Raw genomic sequence first — 16,887 nt, forward strand, 5'->3', positions numbered from 1 at the left:
GGTTTCTTCCACCGTTCCACCGTTTTTATTTGCCTTGGGTTTCGGATTGCTATCCGGCATTTCCACTTTGGACACCCTCTCACCATTTCCTTAATGGTTTAGTTCACGTTGTGCTTCTCCGTGATGAATTCTAACAGGTCAACTATGTTAGCCCCAGCTCATAAATGGGGGAAACCTTCATCACTATCATCCAGAACACCTAGGAAATATCGCCTCTGCTTACAGCGCTGAGCAAGTGGCTACTTCCCTATCAGACTGGATTCATATGGATATTATTCAACATGTAAGATGTCCCTCCAGTCTTATTCCCGCTAGTGCTTCCATGATGGCTTCGGTCCTAACGTTGTTGAATGCTCCCTTTATATACGCGAAGGCAATTAGAGTATATCGTTATCTGATTGTAATTATGCGGTGTTTCCAGCGATTAATTATTTGAAATAATAAAAAACTTGTTTTTTTTTGACTGTTGTAGATATATTTATTCTTGTAAATACCGATATTTCGGGAACCACTTGTTCCCTTCATCAGTGCTAATAAGTCTGCTCCTCAATTGTTTATTAGTATTTATACTAATCTAAATCTATACTATATACTATACTATTCTAATTATGGTTGTGTGTGTGTGTGTGTATGGTGGGGAGAAGCTATAGCTTCTGAGCACTCAGGCCCATTGTACTCGCGTCCCCCGTCTAACGGAATATTCCGGATTCGTTAACGTATCGCAGGATTTCCGTTAGTGGATGTGATGCTATCCGTCGTAATTGGAGAACATCGGCACCAAAGATCTGATGCCTGATGCGTCCATAGGCGGGGCATTCACATAGGAAATGCTCCGTGGATTCCGCTTCCTCATTACAGGAGGGACACGTATCATCTTCGGTAATTCCCATTCTGAACATATGCCCAGCTAGTGAATTATGGCCTGTCAGAATGCTCACAATACACCTGCAAGTCCTCCTGCTTTTCGACAGGATAAACTTTGCGGTACGTATGTTGGGTTCTGGCAGGAAAAGTTTGGTGTGTCGAGCAGCATTTAGGCTCTGCCACCTGTCATTATGGGAAACTTGTTCCCAGTTTTTGAAAACAGATTTAGCCAATGCTACTGATACCCCAATTAATTATGGTTAATTTAGCCATAAGGAGGAGCAGACTTGTTAGCACTGATGAAGGAAACAAGTGGTTCCCGAAATATCGGTATTTGCGGGAATAAATATATCTACACCAGTGAAAAAGAAAACAAGTCGGGAAACCGGAAGCTTCAGGTACGAAAGGTTTTGTGTATTTCTTAGTCCGTAGCACGTAATATATCCATATATTATGTGAGAGTATCCACTTTCGGGTGATATTGACATTCATAGTCTTCAATTTTCAAAGAAGCAACAAATTTGAGGTATTATAACTTTGGTAGTAATAGTGCGATTTCCACCAAACTTGGTAAGATCATGCTCCATATTATAGCCTATATCACTGCAAAATCATGGTACTTGGATGAACTTAAGGGGGGTTTCTAACCAATTACAAAAAATTGTAGTAATATACTATTATTAACTTTATTTAAACAGATATCGGCATGGAAGGTATTTCGGAGCCCAGGCACCATATAGTGGGAGCCTCCTGATTTTTTCCAGAATTTTCGGTTTGGTAGTTTCTGAGAATGGCCCCCTTAAAGAAGTGATCACTTTCAACCCCCCGCGCTCCCCACCCTTCCAACGAATGTCAAAACTAAGATCGGCTTTGAAAAGTACTAATCGAGACCTTTAATTTGATACTCCACATGACTATATTTGATGAAAAAAAATGTACATCCCCCTTTTGCATGTGTGGGGGGGGTCTGTAGCAGATGTTGAAGATTTCCCTAGTCAGCTTCCGTCATGGTGGCAAAGTCTTCTTGTTGTATTTAACTGCGCATGATAAATTGAAGGCGTTTCGAATGTCTTTTCCGAACTACCGACCTTTGACGCCAGCTTATCGTCGGAAATCGCGTTCCGGATAGTTTGTGCTTTATAACTCAGTCGATGCTCCTATAGTCTCTGAAAGTGCTGGAAACCTCTACAGGGAAATTTACACTTAGAATTGTCCAACTGTGATCTCAGGTCAGAAATTCTCCCATTCTTCATCCTAAAAGTCTCATTATCTGTCAGTAAGGAGATATCAAGAGTGTCATACTTCCTCTGTCACAGTTCTCCGAGCTGGGAAAATGGAAGATTGGTGTACTGTTTCATCACACATCGACAGGTTTGTGTTAATACTAAAGTCAAAGAGAGACTCACCTCCGAATAACGAACAGCCCCAGCGTATGCCTTGCATTGGTGTCGCAGTTTATCAACAGGTTGGCCTTCTTTGGTGCAATGGTAGATATCAAACGTTGTAATTGTTCTGGTGGAGTTGATCTGTCATGATTCATGTAAGGCAAAGTGATATACATGTTTTCCGTTTCCACCTGCTACAGTTTGACCACGGCTAGATAGCTGGAACTCAGATCCAGACACAGAAAGGCGTGTAGGTTCTTCCTGGTGAGGATACACACTCTAGGTCTGACCCGATTCAGAATTCTTATTTAAATGCGGGGTCGACGCCTTCGCCTAGGAGGAAGACTAGCAGATTAATCAATGCGCACTTGAAGTGCTGCAAATTTATTTGCGCCACCCTCAACATGATCTTTTTGCGAAGAGGTTTCCTTGCCACCGTCGGACCGTTGATCTTCATCTTCTCGTTGAAGGTTCCGTGCGAATCTATGAATGGGATGATCTCGAGAAAGAAAGTCTCTGTCTCGTAAATAGAAGAGCTCACCTGACAAATATAGATGACAACAAACAGATGATATAACATAAATTCTATTCTACCTAATATTTCAAAGCAGAGTTAACATTAACAGCTATTATGAGGTAGCAGCACATGGCACCATGACTGTTACTTGGAAGCTTTCTTTAACTCCTATCTTCCATACGTTATCAAACAACTCGGCTAAACTTGACTAAATAATTATTTTATCGAATGGGTAAGAAATTGTTGGATGAGTTGATTAACACAGATGGCAGAAATATCAGTAAAAAGACAAGAGGCTATGCTAGGTAGCTGAACTTATCCTATCGGAACGTTCGAAAAAGAGTGCAGACTTCTTGAAAGTCGCTGAGAAGAATTGATGCACATTATTAAAGGTTGATAGCGATGACTTATGTTTGATGCGTTATGATAATTCTCAGGTTAACCTAGGCTTAGTTCTTAACTATCAATAGTAATCTCAATGTTAGTGATTCCCGTTGGCTTAGCGGTTAGAGTGCTGGACTGTCGCAACGGAAGATCGCGCTTCAAATTTCACTGGTGACAGAGATGTTAGTATCGTGTCTGAATGTCGGACACTAGTCGACTCATCTGTGAATGAGTACTTGACTCATATCAGGGTATTAACCACAGAAGATCCCGATGCAACTCCATTGACGTCTAGTGTATTGTTGCCGCCATCGATTATGCTGGTGAGTTAACGATGTATTGAAGTTTATTGTACCAACTATTAGTTGAACTTAAGTTTTCTGTTCAATTGTATTTTCTGACTTCTAACACCATTTTTTGGATCGTGATGACACTTCCTTCTTCAGTTTTCTTCAGTGCCAGTTAGATAGGACTGTCTACTAAATAACGACTTTGAGGGAAAGTTACTTTTATGGACTGGCCATGTCATCAGCACACATAAGAAAAAATATTAGTGCCTCATGGTACACATTCGAACTATTGACATGCCAAGCTCTGGTCTGGGAATGAGTCATGCAAATTTTTTACCCTGTACCCTCTACCTCTACCTACCTACCTCTACCTTCTAAAAAATAGAATTTTACCAGGTAAAAAATGAGCGATCAAACAATGGTATTACTGATGTGGCACTCTTTAGTTGAATTCAGGATCAGGTGTTTACCATTATGAAATTTTCTACTATCCCCAGTCAATATACATATTTACATTCTATTCTATGCGTGTTTTCCAAAAAATATTGGCGTTTGGCTGCCAAACACAAATACACTTATTCAAATAATTTTTTACCAAACCCACCTGGTTCTGTATTTGGAATGATCACCTTCTTTTTGTTTCTGCTAAATATTATTTTTATAAGAATACTAGATATTCAAATATGTTATAAGAATATTACGTGTTCGAACAAGTTAGTGCTGTTTTCCTCAGAAGATGACGGTAATTTCTCACAGGTTTAGTTGGGTAATTCTAATATCAATTTAACAGTTCACACTTTGAGCTTGATTTCTACATGAAACTTGTGGCATGGATTTACTGATCCTCCTATCAGATCTTATTTCCGGGTAGCGGATGGCGAAATGCTCGCCGGATAAAAAATTGTCTATAAGAAGCATACCTAGGAATGAAACTAAACATGGAGGAGGAGTCAAATAAGAAAGTTATTTTGCAGAACTTTGAAGACCCAGTGGCTTTGGTACGAAAGCAGACTCGTGACCGTCAATATTCAAAAATTGTCGTGTCTCAATAATGGCGATGTAGACTGCTGAAGTATCAAATGTTGCGAGCGCGCGGGGGGGAGCAGAACTGGTTCTATCGACGGACACTTTCAGAAGAAGGTTTCTTCTTCTTTCTTCTTTTTCTTCAGCCTTTGTCCCGTTCACAAGCGGGGTCGGCTCGTCGTGATCGGCTTCGCCATTTGGCTCTATCGAATGCCTGATCTGGGGGCAATCTCGAGGCTTTCAAATCCCCATCCAGCGTATCAAGCCACCGTTGCTTAGGTCTGCCTTTTGGTCGTTTACCATCGACTTCGATGTTCAGACCAATCTTTGCAAGCGAATTCTCGTTTGCACGAATTGCGTGACCATACCATCGAAGACGCCTCTCTCGCAACTTTTCCACGATCGGTGCAACCCCATAACGATCGCGGATATCCTCACTTCGGATGTGATCTAAACGTGTGACGCCACTAGTCCAACGTAGCATCTTCGTCTCCATTACCGCAAGACGTCGTTCATTGTCTTTTATGGTCGGCCAACACTCAGAACCATAGAGAGCGACTGGCCGGACGACATTGCGGTAAATTTTAGATTTGAGACGTTCGTTGATACGTCGATCACAAAGGACACCAGTTGTGGAACGCCACTTCATCCAGGTTGCGTTAATGCGTGAAGCAATTTCATAACGCAACTATCCATTGGCTAATAGCGTTGACCCGAGGTATTTAAATCGCTCAGTTCTGGGCAGATCACTGCCGCTGACAGTGAGTGTGCCTGTTTCATGGGGATCGGTCGTCAAAAATTCAGTTTTGTTTAAATTCAATCTGAGACCGTGTTGTATGAGGCGATCATTCCATTTTTGAACAAGTTGCTCGAGATAATTTTTGCTATCAGAGGCTAGGAAAACATCATCTGCATAAAGCATAACAAGGACAAAGAGGAGTGGTGAGAGGGCACTTCCTTGATGAACTCCAACAGAGACACGAAGCGGTTTTGATACACCCGCCATACTTCGAACTTTACTTTTCGGATCGTGGAGAGCCATTGAACCCAGCGCACGAGTTCTTCTGGCACGAAGTGTTGTCGTAAAGCATACCAGATGAGTTCGTGTGGTACACGGTCAAACGCTTTCTCTAGATCCAGAAAGGCAATGTAAAGAGGGCGATGCTTCTCACGGTGTTTCTCCATGAGTAACCGCGCAGCGTGTATTGCGTCAGTAGTTCCACAGTTCTTGACAAATCCGGGTTGATTCACGGTTATTTCAACGATTTCGCGAATACGGTTGTCAAGAATGCGTTCAAAAATCTTCATGGTATGGGAAAGTAACCGGATCGGACGGTAATTTGAACATTCTGCTGGGCTACCTTTCTTTTTCCATATTGGAACAGTGGTACTTTCTGGCCAGTCAGATGGTGTTCTTCCTTCCTGAATAACCCGGTTAAAGAATTCACTGAGCCACAGTGTTGGGTCCCAGCTCTTCGCTTTCTAGAGCTCTGATGCGATGTCGTCGGGTCCTGTTGCTTTCCCCGATTTCATTTGTTTTATTGCCTCCTCGACTTCAGTTGCGCTGACTGGTGGAACTGCTCCAAATGTCGGCAATGATTGTGGAAGTGGAGGATGAGCAAATTCTTCAGTTGAAATCTGCTCGAAGTATTCTCGCCATCTATCCGTCGCGGCTCGACGATCAGTAAGCAAAGTACCGTTCTTGTCATTAACGCAACAGAAGTGTTCGATATCCTGTGTGCGTTCATCACGGCTTTTAGCAAGTCGATACAGCTCTCTCTCGCCATCCCGAGTGTCCAGTTTATCGTAAAGATTTTTGAAATGGTTCGCTCGGGTGACAGCGACCGCTTTCTTTGCTTCCCGGTTGGCATTCTTATAAATTTGCCAATTAGCAGGCGTTTTATCGTCGAGAAATTTGTGGTAGAGGCGTTTCTTTTCACGGACCTTCATTTCAACATCATCATTCCAAAGCCAAGTATCTCGGTTGATGTACCGCTTACCCGGCTTGGTGACCCCGAGGGTTGCAGAGGCCGCTTTGTGGATCGTGTCTTTCATTTGGTTCCATGATTCTTCCACATTCGTAATGGTTGGCAATCGTATGAGTGAGACCGTTTCTTCTTTTTTCTCACCAAATCGCCACCATTTAATGCGCGGCGGGCCAGTGCGTTCCTCACGCTGTTTTATCGGTGGCTTAATTCGCAAGACAGCAATCAACGGCCGATGTTGAGGTGCGATGGTCTCATAGGGAACGACTTTGCAATCAGTGACAGTGGTAAAATGTTGGCGTCTTATGAGAATATAGTCGATTTGCCTTTTATTGTTCCCACTATAAAATGTGGGAAGATGAGACAATCGTTTGATGAACCATGTATTCATAAGTACAAGGTCATGGGTGTCCGCAAAATCGATTATACGCTCGCCACCTTCATTGCGCGCTCCGAACCCTTTTCCCCCATGGCACCTGTTACCGTCTGCCTTTTCACCCACATGATCATTAAGGTCGCCGGCAATGATTATGTAATCGTCAGCAGGCACGTGACGAGTCTTTTCATCGAGAAGTTGCCAGAAGGCATCTTTCTCGGCATCAGGTCGGCCTGTCTGTGGTGCATACGCGGTGAAGAAGTGAATAGTGCGATCAGCTGATATAATGGTGAGCTTCATCAGCCGATCATCAAATCGTTCGACTTCTTTAATGGCATCACGGAAACCCTCTGAGATGGCAATGCCAACACCATATTGAGTGTGTGGGTTACCAAAATAGAGAAGTTTGTAGCCATTTTTACCGCGTTCGCGTTCAATGTCGCAGCTTTTGGAACCAGACCATCGGGTTTCTTGCAGAGTGCAGATGTCAATGCACCTTTTCCGAAGGGCTCTTGCGAGTTCCTCGGTCTTTCCAGTTAGGGTACCAACATTTAGCTTGCAGACACGTATTTGTTTTGTTCGTTGTGTGCGGACTAACTTCCTTACGTCCTGACGCCGTCCATGCGTCAAGAACCCTTGCCCATTTCTCGACAGGACCGGGGCCCGTCCTGCCGCGTCGACTGAGGTGGAAGCCCTAGCATTTTTCCGAGGCCTGTGACTTAATCCGATCATCAGGTTTGTTCTTCATAAATCCCTCCCCACTAGCAGCACGTACCAGCGTGAATGATAATAGTCGAAGCAATACAGAAAACACGGAAACGAGGCCCGTGTAAGTAAGGATTTCGAAGGTGATCTAAATTGCACACTGGACAAAGGGAAAGAAAGTGGGAATCATCGGCAGATTATAGGTAGCAGCTATTGCACGGCACAAAAAAACCTGAACCGTTGCAAGGCGGTTCTGGATCTACTTTCGCAGACGATTCGCAAAAAATATATGCAATGCTTGTCTCCTGTTCACTAATTTATGGAGTGTGGTCATCCACATAGTCTCAGGTTTTTTTGAGTGTGGCAGTCGAACATCGAACGTGTTCTGCTAAGTGTTCGTGGAGGTGGATGGATACTTGAGCATGTTGAGACCGCATGGTATACGTGCGCGATAGCTAAGAGCCTCGCTTGTCATGTCAGTGAGGACTGTACTTACAGTGCCCACAAGACATTTAGATTAAGGAGGAATTGGGCTCCAAAAAAACTTTTTGCAGATTGCTGTGTGTATTGTTCAGATGGATGATGATAGGTTTTCAGAGCGACAGGTTGTCCACGGCGCTCCAGACCGATATATAACTAAAAAATATATCTGCAAAAAAGTCACCCTGATTATTCAATGCGATGTTATTATGCCCAGAAAGCGACTGATTTTACGAGAGGCTCATAAGGAAATTCAATAGGAACAATCGGGAGGAAGTATGTAGGTTAATTAAGCTATTCGAAGACTCTGTTTCAAACAACTATCCGAGAATGTCGACATAAACCCATGGAGTGAAACTGGGGATACACATCAAAATCTTAAAGTTGGTTTGTGGTACATAATGAGAAAGAGAGAGTAGTCTACGACGGTGTACACGAATGCGAATATGGATTTCGGTGCACCCATTTCGTTCTTGATGCAATAAGTATGGTGGTGAGCTTGGTAAGAGACGCAGGGAATTCTGACGGGATGTTGGGTTTGGATGTCAAAAACACACTTGACTCTGCTAATTAGAGTCAAATTATTGGCGGCTCCTGAATACCTAGCGGAGAGGACCGGTAGCGGCCAAACAAGGTCATTAGAGCGAGTCTTGGCTGTAATGGCCGGGCGGATCCTAGCTTGCCATAAACTGAATGTTGAATGGTGGGGATGAGAGTTCTGATTCATCCCCAATATAATCCTGATTTTTCACCTTCTGTTCAGATCTGCTGAGCTAGACACAAGAATAAATGGCGTCAGTATTGTTACTGAAGTGAATGTTGAAAGAATAATCAATTTCAAAAGAATATATGTATATTTGGCTTAATAAAGTAAATTCGAAAACAATAAAACAATATTTGGAATTAAAAGTACAAATGTTTCAACCATCCAACAAGAAATATGAATTTTAAATGTTCACCTTTTATATGTATGCACATTTCATTTATTCAGATGGCCAAGCAATTTGTTGTTATTTGACGCAGATGCTATGCAAAGAAAGTTGTGAATTTGTGCGAATGTTCAATTTGTTTCAAAAATATTTTTTTATAACTAAATCAATAAAACTAATGAGAAGAAATTTAAGCGCGTGTTCACTGGGCTTATAAAAAAATTATTAATTTAACAAATTAAATTAGTCCTGTCGGCTTCAAATTAACTAGTTTTCTTGGAAATAAAGGACTTTGATTTTGTCTACAATCATTTTGGCAAATGCAATTCTATCATAGAAGAGAGAAGCTTTTTGATATCATCACCAGTCTCTTGACCCTAACTTTTGTCGTGTCAAGGAGAAATGAAGCAATTGATTAACAATTTGCATTTAAAAAATATTAAGTTGATTAGAGATTGGTGGTTGAAGTCTCACCGTCAAACCACCGAACAGACTGTGATACAAAGACGGAATTCCAGAAAAATGGATTGGATTAAGTACAATGAACTTCTTGGTAACAAAGTGCAGGTCCTTTGCCTATAAAAACAAATCGGGATACCGTAAGCTCGCGCTCGCTGGGGTATAAAGATTTAGTATTCATCTTGTGTGAGAAACTTCTATGCATATTTTTCCATCCGTATATAGCTGCAAATCTAACATATTCCTTCATACTTCTTTCGTGCAAAAAAGCATACATATGTACATATATATTACGTATATTAAATAATAATAACAATCGTTGGCGCAACAATCCATATTGGATCTGGGCCTTGAAGTGTGTTAGAGTACATTCATGACTGTAACAGTACACTACATTGCACTGTACACTACATTGCACTGTAAGAGCCCATGTGGTCAGCATTGCACTCGCCTGATATTAATATCTTGATTTGACTCAAGTCAGTCGACTGGTATCCGATGTCAAATTACGATACAAATGTCACTGCCACCAGTAAGATTTGAACCGCAATCTTCCGTACGAAAGCCATGCTCTTAATCATTTAGCTATTTGGATACACGGCACACCAGGTTAATCCCGACCTGATTGACAAACGCAGAGCTGCATGCGACCAGACGCGTATCATCGGTTGCGGATAATGGCATGGCCTGCCGGGTCAGCTACGAATATAACAAGTTAACCTTGTAAATAAGTAGTCGCGGACAAGCAGAACGTTTCCATTTGTGTTCATCTTGTCTTGCCTATTCTCCCCTTTCAGGGGGAGTAAACCTTCTTAACAAATCCGTAATCCGGAGTAAAGGAATCGACGCGCCTATCGGATGAATTGCAGTGACGTTACACTGTATTTCAGCGGCTCCCCTCCAAATATCTTCCCTACCTTTGGAGGTAACCATGGGGCATTGCAACATTGGGGCTCTGTTGCAGGGTTACCTGCCTCCCCAATACTCGTGGGAACAAAATTGGCCATAATATTTCAAATAATGAATTTATCGTCCGCGTCTATTACCGTGTACCGGATTTGGAACGGAATCCATCAGGGTACAGATATCGACTACATGACGCGTTCATAACCCGATTTGCAGGAACTAAGTCATGTTCCGGAACAGAACGTCGTCAACCAGTACTCTGTGACAGTGAATGACAACCGAGTTTCCCTACCAACTAGGCAACAAATCTTCCAAGAGGTTTCGCTTGAGTTCGGTCTGGAGTCATCAAATTACCGGACTAGTCAAAGGTGTAACGCAAGTACTCCACCTGTAATTTATTCCATCAACTCAGTAGTCAGGAGAAGCTTAGTAACTGGGGATGTCGACCTAATTTATAATGAGGCTTTGACCGCATTCCAGGTCGCATGCACAGAATATGCTGAGATTCTCCCATACGCTAGGCCAAAGATCCCAAAACTAAAGTTTACTTCGGCAACTACTAAAATCATTGTTGCCGTTGATAGAATTTTGGATGATCGTTTGGCTAGCGAGATTACTGCTACAGAGGGTCACGGTCTGATCTACGTTGCAGCTGTCACGGTTATTCGCCTCCATAATGAACATCTTAGAGCGAATAACAGGAGTATGCGCAGGAGGACCTTACCGTTCTGAGTATTTCGACTCAATAAAAGAATCGAAAATTTGAGAAAGGAGATTGGCCGTGTCACGCAAGCACTCCTTGGAAATCCATCGCCAAGTGTGCACAGATGCGTTGCGAACATCATTAGATACTACCATCTCTCCAATGATGTGCCAATCGAAGAAATCCTCGAGGGTGCTGAAGCGGAAACTTGCGGTATGCTCCAATCGCATTCGTAGGTATTAAAAGAGCTTTCAGCGAAAGACAGACAGCACCTTGTTCTTCCAGAAACAACGGTGAGATTTTTATACTCACCAACTCAAGTCGAGAAAGTAACCTCGATCTACAAAGTCTTCACTTTAGTTTTGTGCGGGAACATTTCAAAACATCTTGATGTTCATAAATTAACAGCTGAGGAGCAAAAAGGATGCGCAAAAGGCACCCGAGGCTGCAAAGAATAGCTTGTAATTGATACGGTCGCTGTAAAGCAGGCTGTCAATCAAAAACTAAATATCTCGACAGCCTACATCGATTATAAATCAGCCTTTGACTCCATATCGCATCCGTGTTTATTACAAGTAATAAGCTTGTACAAAATCAACCCGAACGTGGTTGTTCTCCTGAGAACAGTGATGAAGAATTGGAGCACGATGCTATCGGCATCCTCACAAACATCAAGAGAGATACCAATCAGGCGTGGGATTTTCCAAGGCGACTCTCTAAGCCCACTGTGGTTTTGTTTGGCTTTGAATCCACTATCCCATATTTTGCATGAAAGTAAATACGGGTTTCAAGTCAAACATGGTATATTGTCGAAATGTATGTAAGTCATTTAATGTACATTGACGACATCAAATTGTATGCCAAAGATGAGAACAAACTTCGCTCTTTGCTGGACATCACCATTCAGTTCAGTAGGTATATCATAAAAAAATATATAGGGGATATATATATCATGGATTTTGGCCATTGTCAAAATGTTCTTGTGACACGGTGCATTGTCCTGATGAAAAAGAATTTTTTTCTTCTGTAAACCTGGTCTTTTTTCACAAATTTTTTCCTTCAGTTGGTCTAAAAGATTACGCTAATATTCAGAATTTGTTGTTTTACCAGTTCGCAAGTAATCCACAAACGAAATTCCTTTCGCATCCCAAAAAACTGATGCTAACATCTCCTTCGCCGATTACTGGACACGAATTCGTTTCGGAGCTTAAGAACCAGGTTCACTCCACTCTTTGCCTCTTGTTTTGATTCAGTCAAAATATTGTTTACACTGCCCAATGAGATGCCTAGGGTTTCTACTAAATGTATTTCAGTCACTCGACAATTTCTCAATACGATATCCAGAATTTTTTTTACGATTTCTGGTGTTATTGCTGTTTTCGGACGCCTTTGACGTCTTCAAAGCTTTTACGACCACGTCTAAAGTCAGGAACCATCTTTATACTGTACTAGTTGAAAGCACCGTCAATATTCGTTCATAAATTTCCTTTGCTTTTAAACCTTACAAAAACAAAAATTCAATCACTGCCGCTAACAGTGATTGTGCATGTTTCATGGGGATCGGTCGTAAAAATTCAGTTTTGTTTAAATCCAATCTGAGACCGTGTTGCGTAAGGCGATCATTCCATTTTTGGAGAAGTTGCTCGAGATAATTTTTGCTATCAGATGCTAGGAAAACATCATCTGCATAAAACCGTGTGTAGGGCACTGGACGTTGGATATCCTGTGTGACATGTGAACATAGGGGAGCGGTGAGAGGGCGGTTCCTTGATGAACACCAACAGAGACACGAAGCGGCTTTGATACACCCGCCATACTTCGAACTTTACTTTTCGGATCGTGGTAGAGCAATTGAACCCAGCGCACGATTTCTTCTGGCACTAAGTGTTGTCGTAAAGCATACCAGATGAGTTCGTCTGGCACATGGTCAAACGCGATGCTTCTCACGGTGTTTCTCCATGAGTAACCGCGCAGCTGTATTGCGTCAGTAGTTCCGCAGTTTTTGGCAAATCCGGCTTGATTCAAGGTTATTTCAACGATTTCGCGAATACCGTTGTCAAGAATGCGTTCAAAAATCTTCATGGTATGGGAGAGTAACCGGATCGGACGGTAATTTGAACGTTCTGCTGGACTCCCTTTCTTTTTCCATATTGGAACAGTACTTTCTTGACAGTCAGATGGCGTTCTTCCTTCCTGAATAATCCGATTAAAGTATTCGCTGAGCACAGTGTTGGGTTCCAACTCTTCGCTTTCTAGAGCTCAGATGCGATCTTGTCAGGTCCTGTAAATTTACCCGATTTTATTCGCTTTATTGCCTTCTCGATTTCGGTTGCGCTGATAGGTGGAACTGGTCCAAATGTCGGCAATGATTGCGGAAGTTAGGATGAGCAAATTCTTCAGTTGAAATCTGCTCGAAGTATTCTTGCCACCTATCCGTTGCGGCTCGATGGTTGGTAAGCAAAGTACCGTTCTTGTCATTAACGCAACAGAAGTGTTCGATACCCTGTGTACGTTCGTTACGGCTTTTGGCAAGTCGATACAGCTCTCTCTCGCCATCCCGAGTGTCCAATTTATCGTAAAGATTTTTGAAATGGTTCGCTCGGGTGACAGCCACCGCTTTCTTTGCTTCCCGGTTGGCATTCTTATAAATTTGCCAATTAGCAGGCATTTTATCGTCGAGAAATTTATGGTAGAGGCGTTTCTTTTCACGGACCTTCATTTCAACATCATCATTCCAAAGCCAAGTATCTCGGTTGATGTACCGTTCACTCGGCTTGGTGCTCCCGAGGGTTGCAGAGGCCGCTTTGTGGATCGTGTCTTTCATTTGGTTCCATAATTCTTCCACATTCGTAATGGTCGGCAGTCGTGTGTTGGAGATCGTTTCTTATTTCTTCTCACGAAATCGCCGCCATTTAATGCGCCGCAGACCAGTCCGTTCCTCACGCTGTTTTATCTGTGGTTCAAGCAATCAATCAACAGCCGATGTTGAGGTTCAATGGTCTCATAGGAAACGGCTTTGCAATCAGTGACAGTGGTAAAATGCCGGCTTTTTATGAGAATATAGTCGATTTGCGTTTTACTTTTCCCCACTATAAAATGTAGGAAGATGAGACAATCGTTTGACGAATTATGTATTCATAAGTACAAGGTCATGGGTGTCCGCAAAATCGATTATACGCTCGCCACCCTTATTACGCGCTCCGAACCCCTTTTCCCATGGCACCTGTTATCGTCTGCCTTTTCACCCACATGACCATTAAGGTCGCCGGCAATGATAATATAGTCGTCAGCAGGCACGTGATAAGTCTTTTCATCGAGAAGTTGCCAGAAGGCATCTTTCTCGGCATCAGGTCGGCCTGTCTGTGGTGCATACGCGGTAAGGAAGTGAATAGTGCGATCAGCTAATATAATGGTGAGCTTCATCAGCCTATCATCGAATCGTTCGACTTCTTTAATGGGATCACGGAAATCCTCTGAGATGGCAATGCCAACACCATATTGAGTGTGTGGGCTAGCAAAATAGAGAAGTTTATAGCCATTTTTACCTCGTTCGCGTTCAATGCCGCAGCTTTTGGCATCAGACCATCGGGTTTATTGCAGAGCGCAGATATCAATGCGCCTTTTCCGAAGGGCTCTTGCGGGTTCTTCGGTCTTTCCAGTTAGGTTACCAACATGTAGCGTGCAGACACGTATTTGTTTTGTTCGTTTTGTTCGGACTAACTTGCTTACGTCCTGACGCCGTCCGTACGTCAAGAACCCTTGCCCATTTCTTAATAGGACCGGGGCCCGTTCTGCCCCGACGACTGAGGAGAACGCCTTAGCATTTCTCTGAGGGTTGTGACTCAATGCAATCATTATGTTTGTAACGACATTGTATGCATTTTCTTGGTCGACCTGTCGCGGGGCCTGTCACCAAGAGAGATCAGGTAGGATTTAGCATAGTAGAATAACTCCAGCTATACTCTATTTATCTGTTTCCCTAATCTTAGCATTTTATTTTTGTTTTACTGGGGATAGTACAGAATATGCTGCCTTAAACCCTCCTCCTTTACCTAGGCTTGGGACCAGCATACTATGTTAATAGCATGGCGGAGTTTGACAATCGATTTAGCCGTTTTGGAGTAAATCGGGTGTGACAAACAGATATTGTACTGATTCTAATAAGGTTTTGTTTTACACAAAATATATGGCAATATGGACAAGGCACTCTACAATTGTGCGACGTAAAGTTTCCAGTTTTTAAGGTTTTGTGTAAAACAGCTCGAGAATTGAGCCAGTGCAGGCTCTCTTGGGAGCACGGGGGAATTCGAGCGCGGACACATAGAGCATTGGAAGAATTGAACCCAGTTTTTGTGTTGCTTTCTGATTTGGTAGAAGTTATAAAGTTATCCACGGACGTAGAGAAAATTAAGACGAAATCAGAAGAATGAATGGCGAGATATACTGAGACCAACAACAGAACATGGTACCTTTCGAATAAAAACGAGAATTGGAATTTTTTCTTTGGACAATTTTTAAAAAAATTTCAGGTTCAAGTGCATGCGATCCTGAAAGCAGCAGCCGGGCCGGAGCCGGCGATTGGAGTGTCAAGAAGTTTCGCTAATGCTGCTATTAAAGATTGGGCGCAAGCTTCCCATAAAGACCAGCGGTTGGACACATACATTTTTTTCTATCAGAACCAAATAAACATATTGCATAGTTTATCTTGTTGAAAAGTTGGAAGGCTTGCATAAATATTATGGGCATTTTGGCTGGCTATAAATCACCAGCTATGTTAGAAATTCTTCTAGACGAAAAGTGGCCACTCTATAATGAGGAAGCGGAATCCACAAAACATTTTCTTGAAGAGTATCCCTCCTAAAAATGCACCAGAAGCCAGATTTCTGGTGGTGATGTGCTCCATTTACAGTGGGCAGTACATCCACTACCCCGAAAATCCTGTGATATATAAACAAATATGGGACATTCCATTAGAAGGATGCGTTGAGTACAATGGACCAATGCTGTTTGAATGCTCAGAGGTTTTGCTTCCTTCCCAACCCATACACAAATTGGAATGATTGTCCCCTTCTTTTATCTTCTGGAAAAGATCTTAGATTCTCAAGATTTACGGATAAGGGGAATAGCTCTGGAGGGGGCGCTCTGGCTGCAGGCAACATTTTCGCAAGGACGGCGGCTATGCTTCGCTTGAATATATTGATGCCAGAGACGATCGTGGCTTTGTTTAAAGATATTGTCCGTGACAAACAGCATTTTCATCCACAAGAGGTGGAGTTTAACCGAGTGTTATACGATTGACGACCGTGGTGGAACGCTATTTCTTCCTCTTTAAGTTGCTCGTTCACATGGAAGGTAAGTATACCAAATAGTAAAACTCCCTTGTATCCCCATCTGGAAATACTATATAACAATTTTGTATTCATGAACTATACAAATTTAGCTAGTGAAATATGATGATAATTTTGGAATTTTATTTCGCAAAATGGCGAGGTTTAGAAAAGAATTCGAATTTACGACGAAAAAATTGTTTTTTTTATTAAAAAAATCAATTGTTAAATTCCTGAATGTGGAATTGCTCAAGAGAAGCCAATTTAAGAATATTTCTAAATTGTTTTTACACAAGAGCGTTTATGAAAGAAAGAAAGAAAAAGAACAACGATTTCCTTGTCCTTGCACAGCTGGTAGGCTGCGAAAGTGATGGCCTCCCATGTCTCCTTGTCTCGTAGACTACCACTTTCCCTCCAAATCATGTTCTTAGCAACTCGGCCGTAGAGAGAAAATCCGCCCCCGGGGTGAAAAAGCGCCGACACATTCAAAACGTACATTATCTAATCGTTGTATTCAAACTTCCGAATTATAACTTCCTCATTTTAAGAATTAT

At 42.3% G+C, this 16,887-nt stretch overlaps 1 protein-coding gene across 2 annotated transcripts in view; it reads left to right on the forward strand.

Annotated features, from left to right (window-relative positions):
* LOC119650117 (acyl-CoA-binding domain-containing protein 5) overlaps positions 1-16,887 on the forward strand; it is a 200,153-nt gene that overhangs the window by 57,801 nt on the left and 125,465 nt on the right. The gene's annotated exons all lie outside the window — the stretch shown is intronic.

Source organism: Hermetia illucens, chromosome 2 (genome assembly GCF_905115235.1).
Source record: "Hermetia illucens chromosome 2, iHerIll2.2.curated.20191125, whole genome shotgun sequence".
Classification (NCBI taxonomy): domain Eukaryota; kingdom Metazoa; phylum Arthropoda; class Insecta; order Diptera; family Stratiomyidae; genus Hermetia; species Hermetia illucens.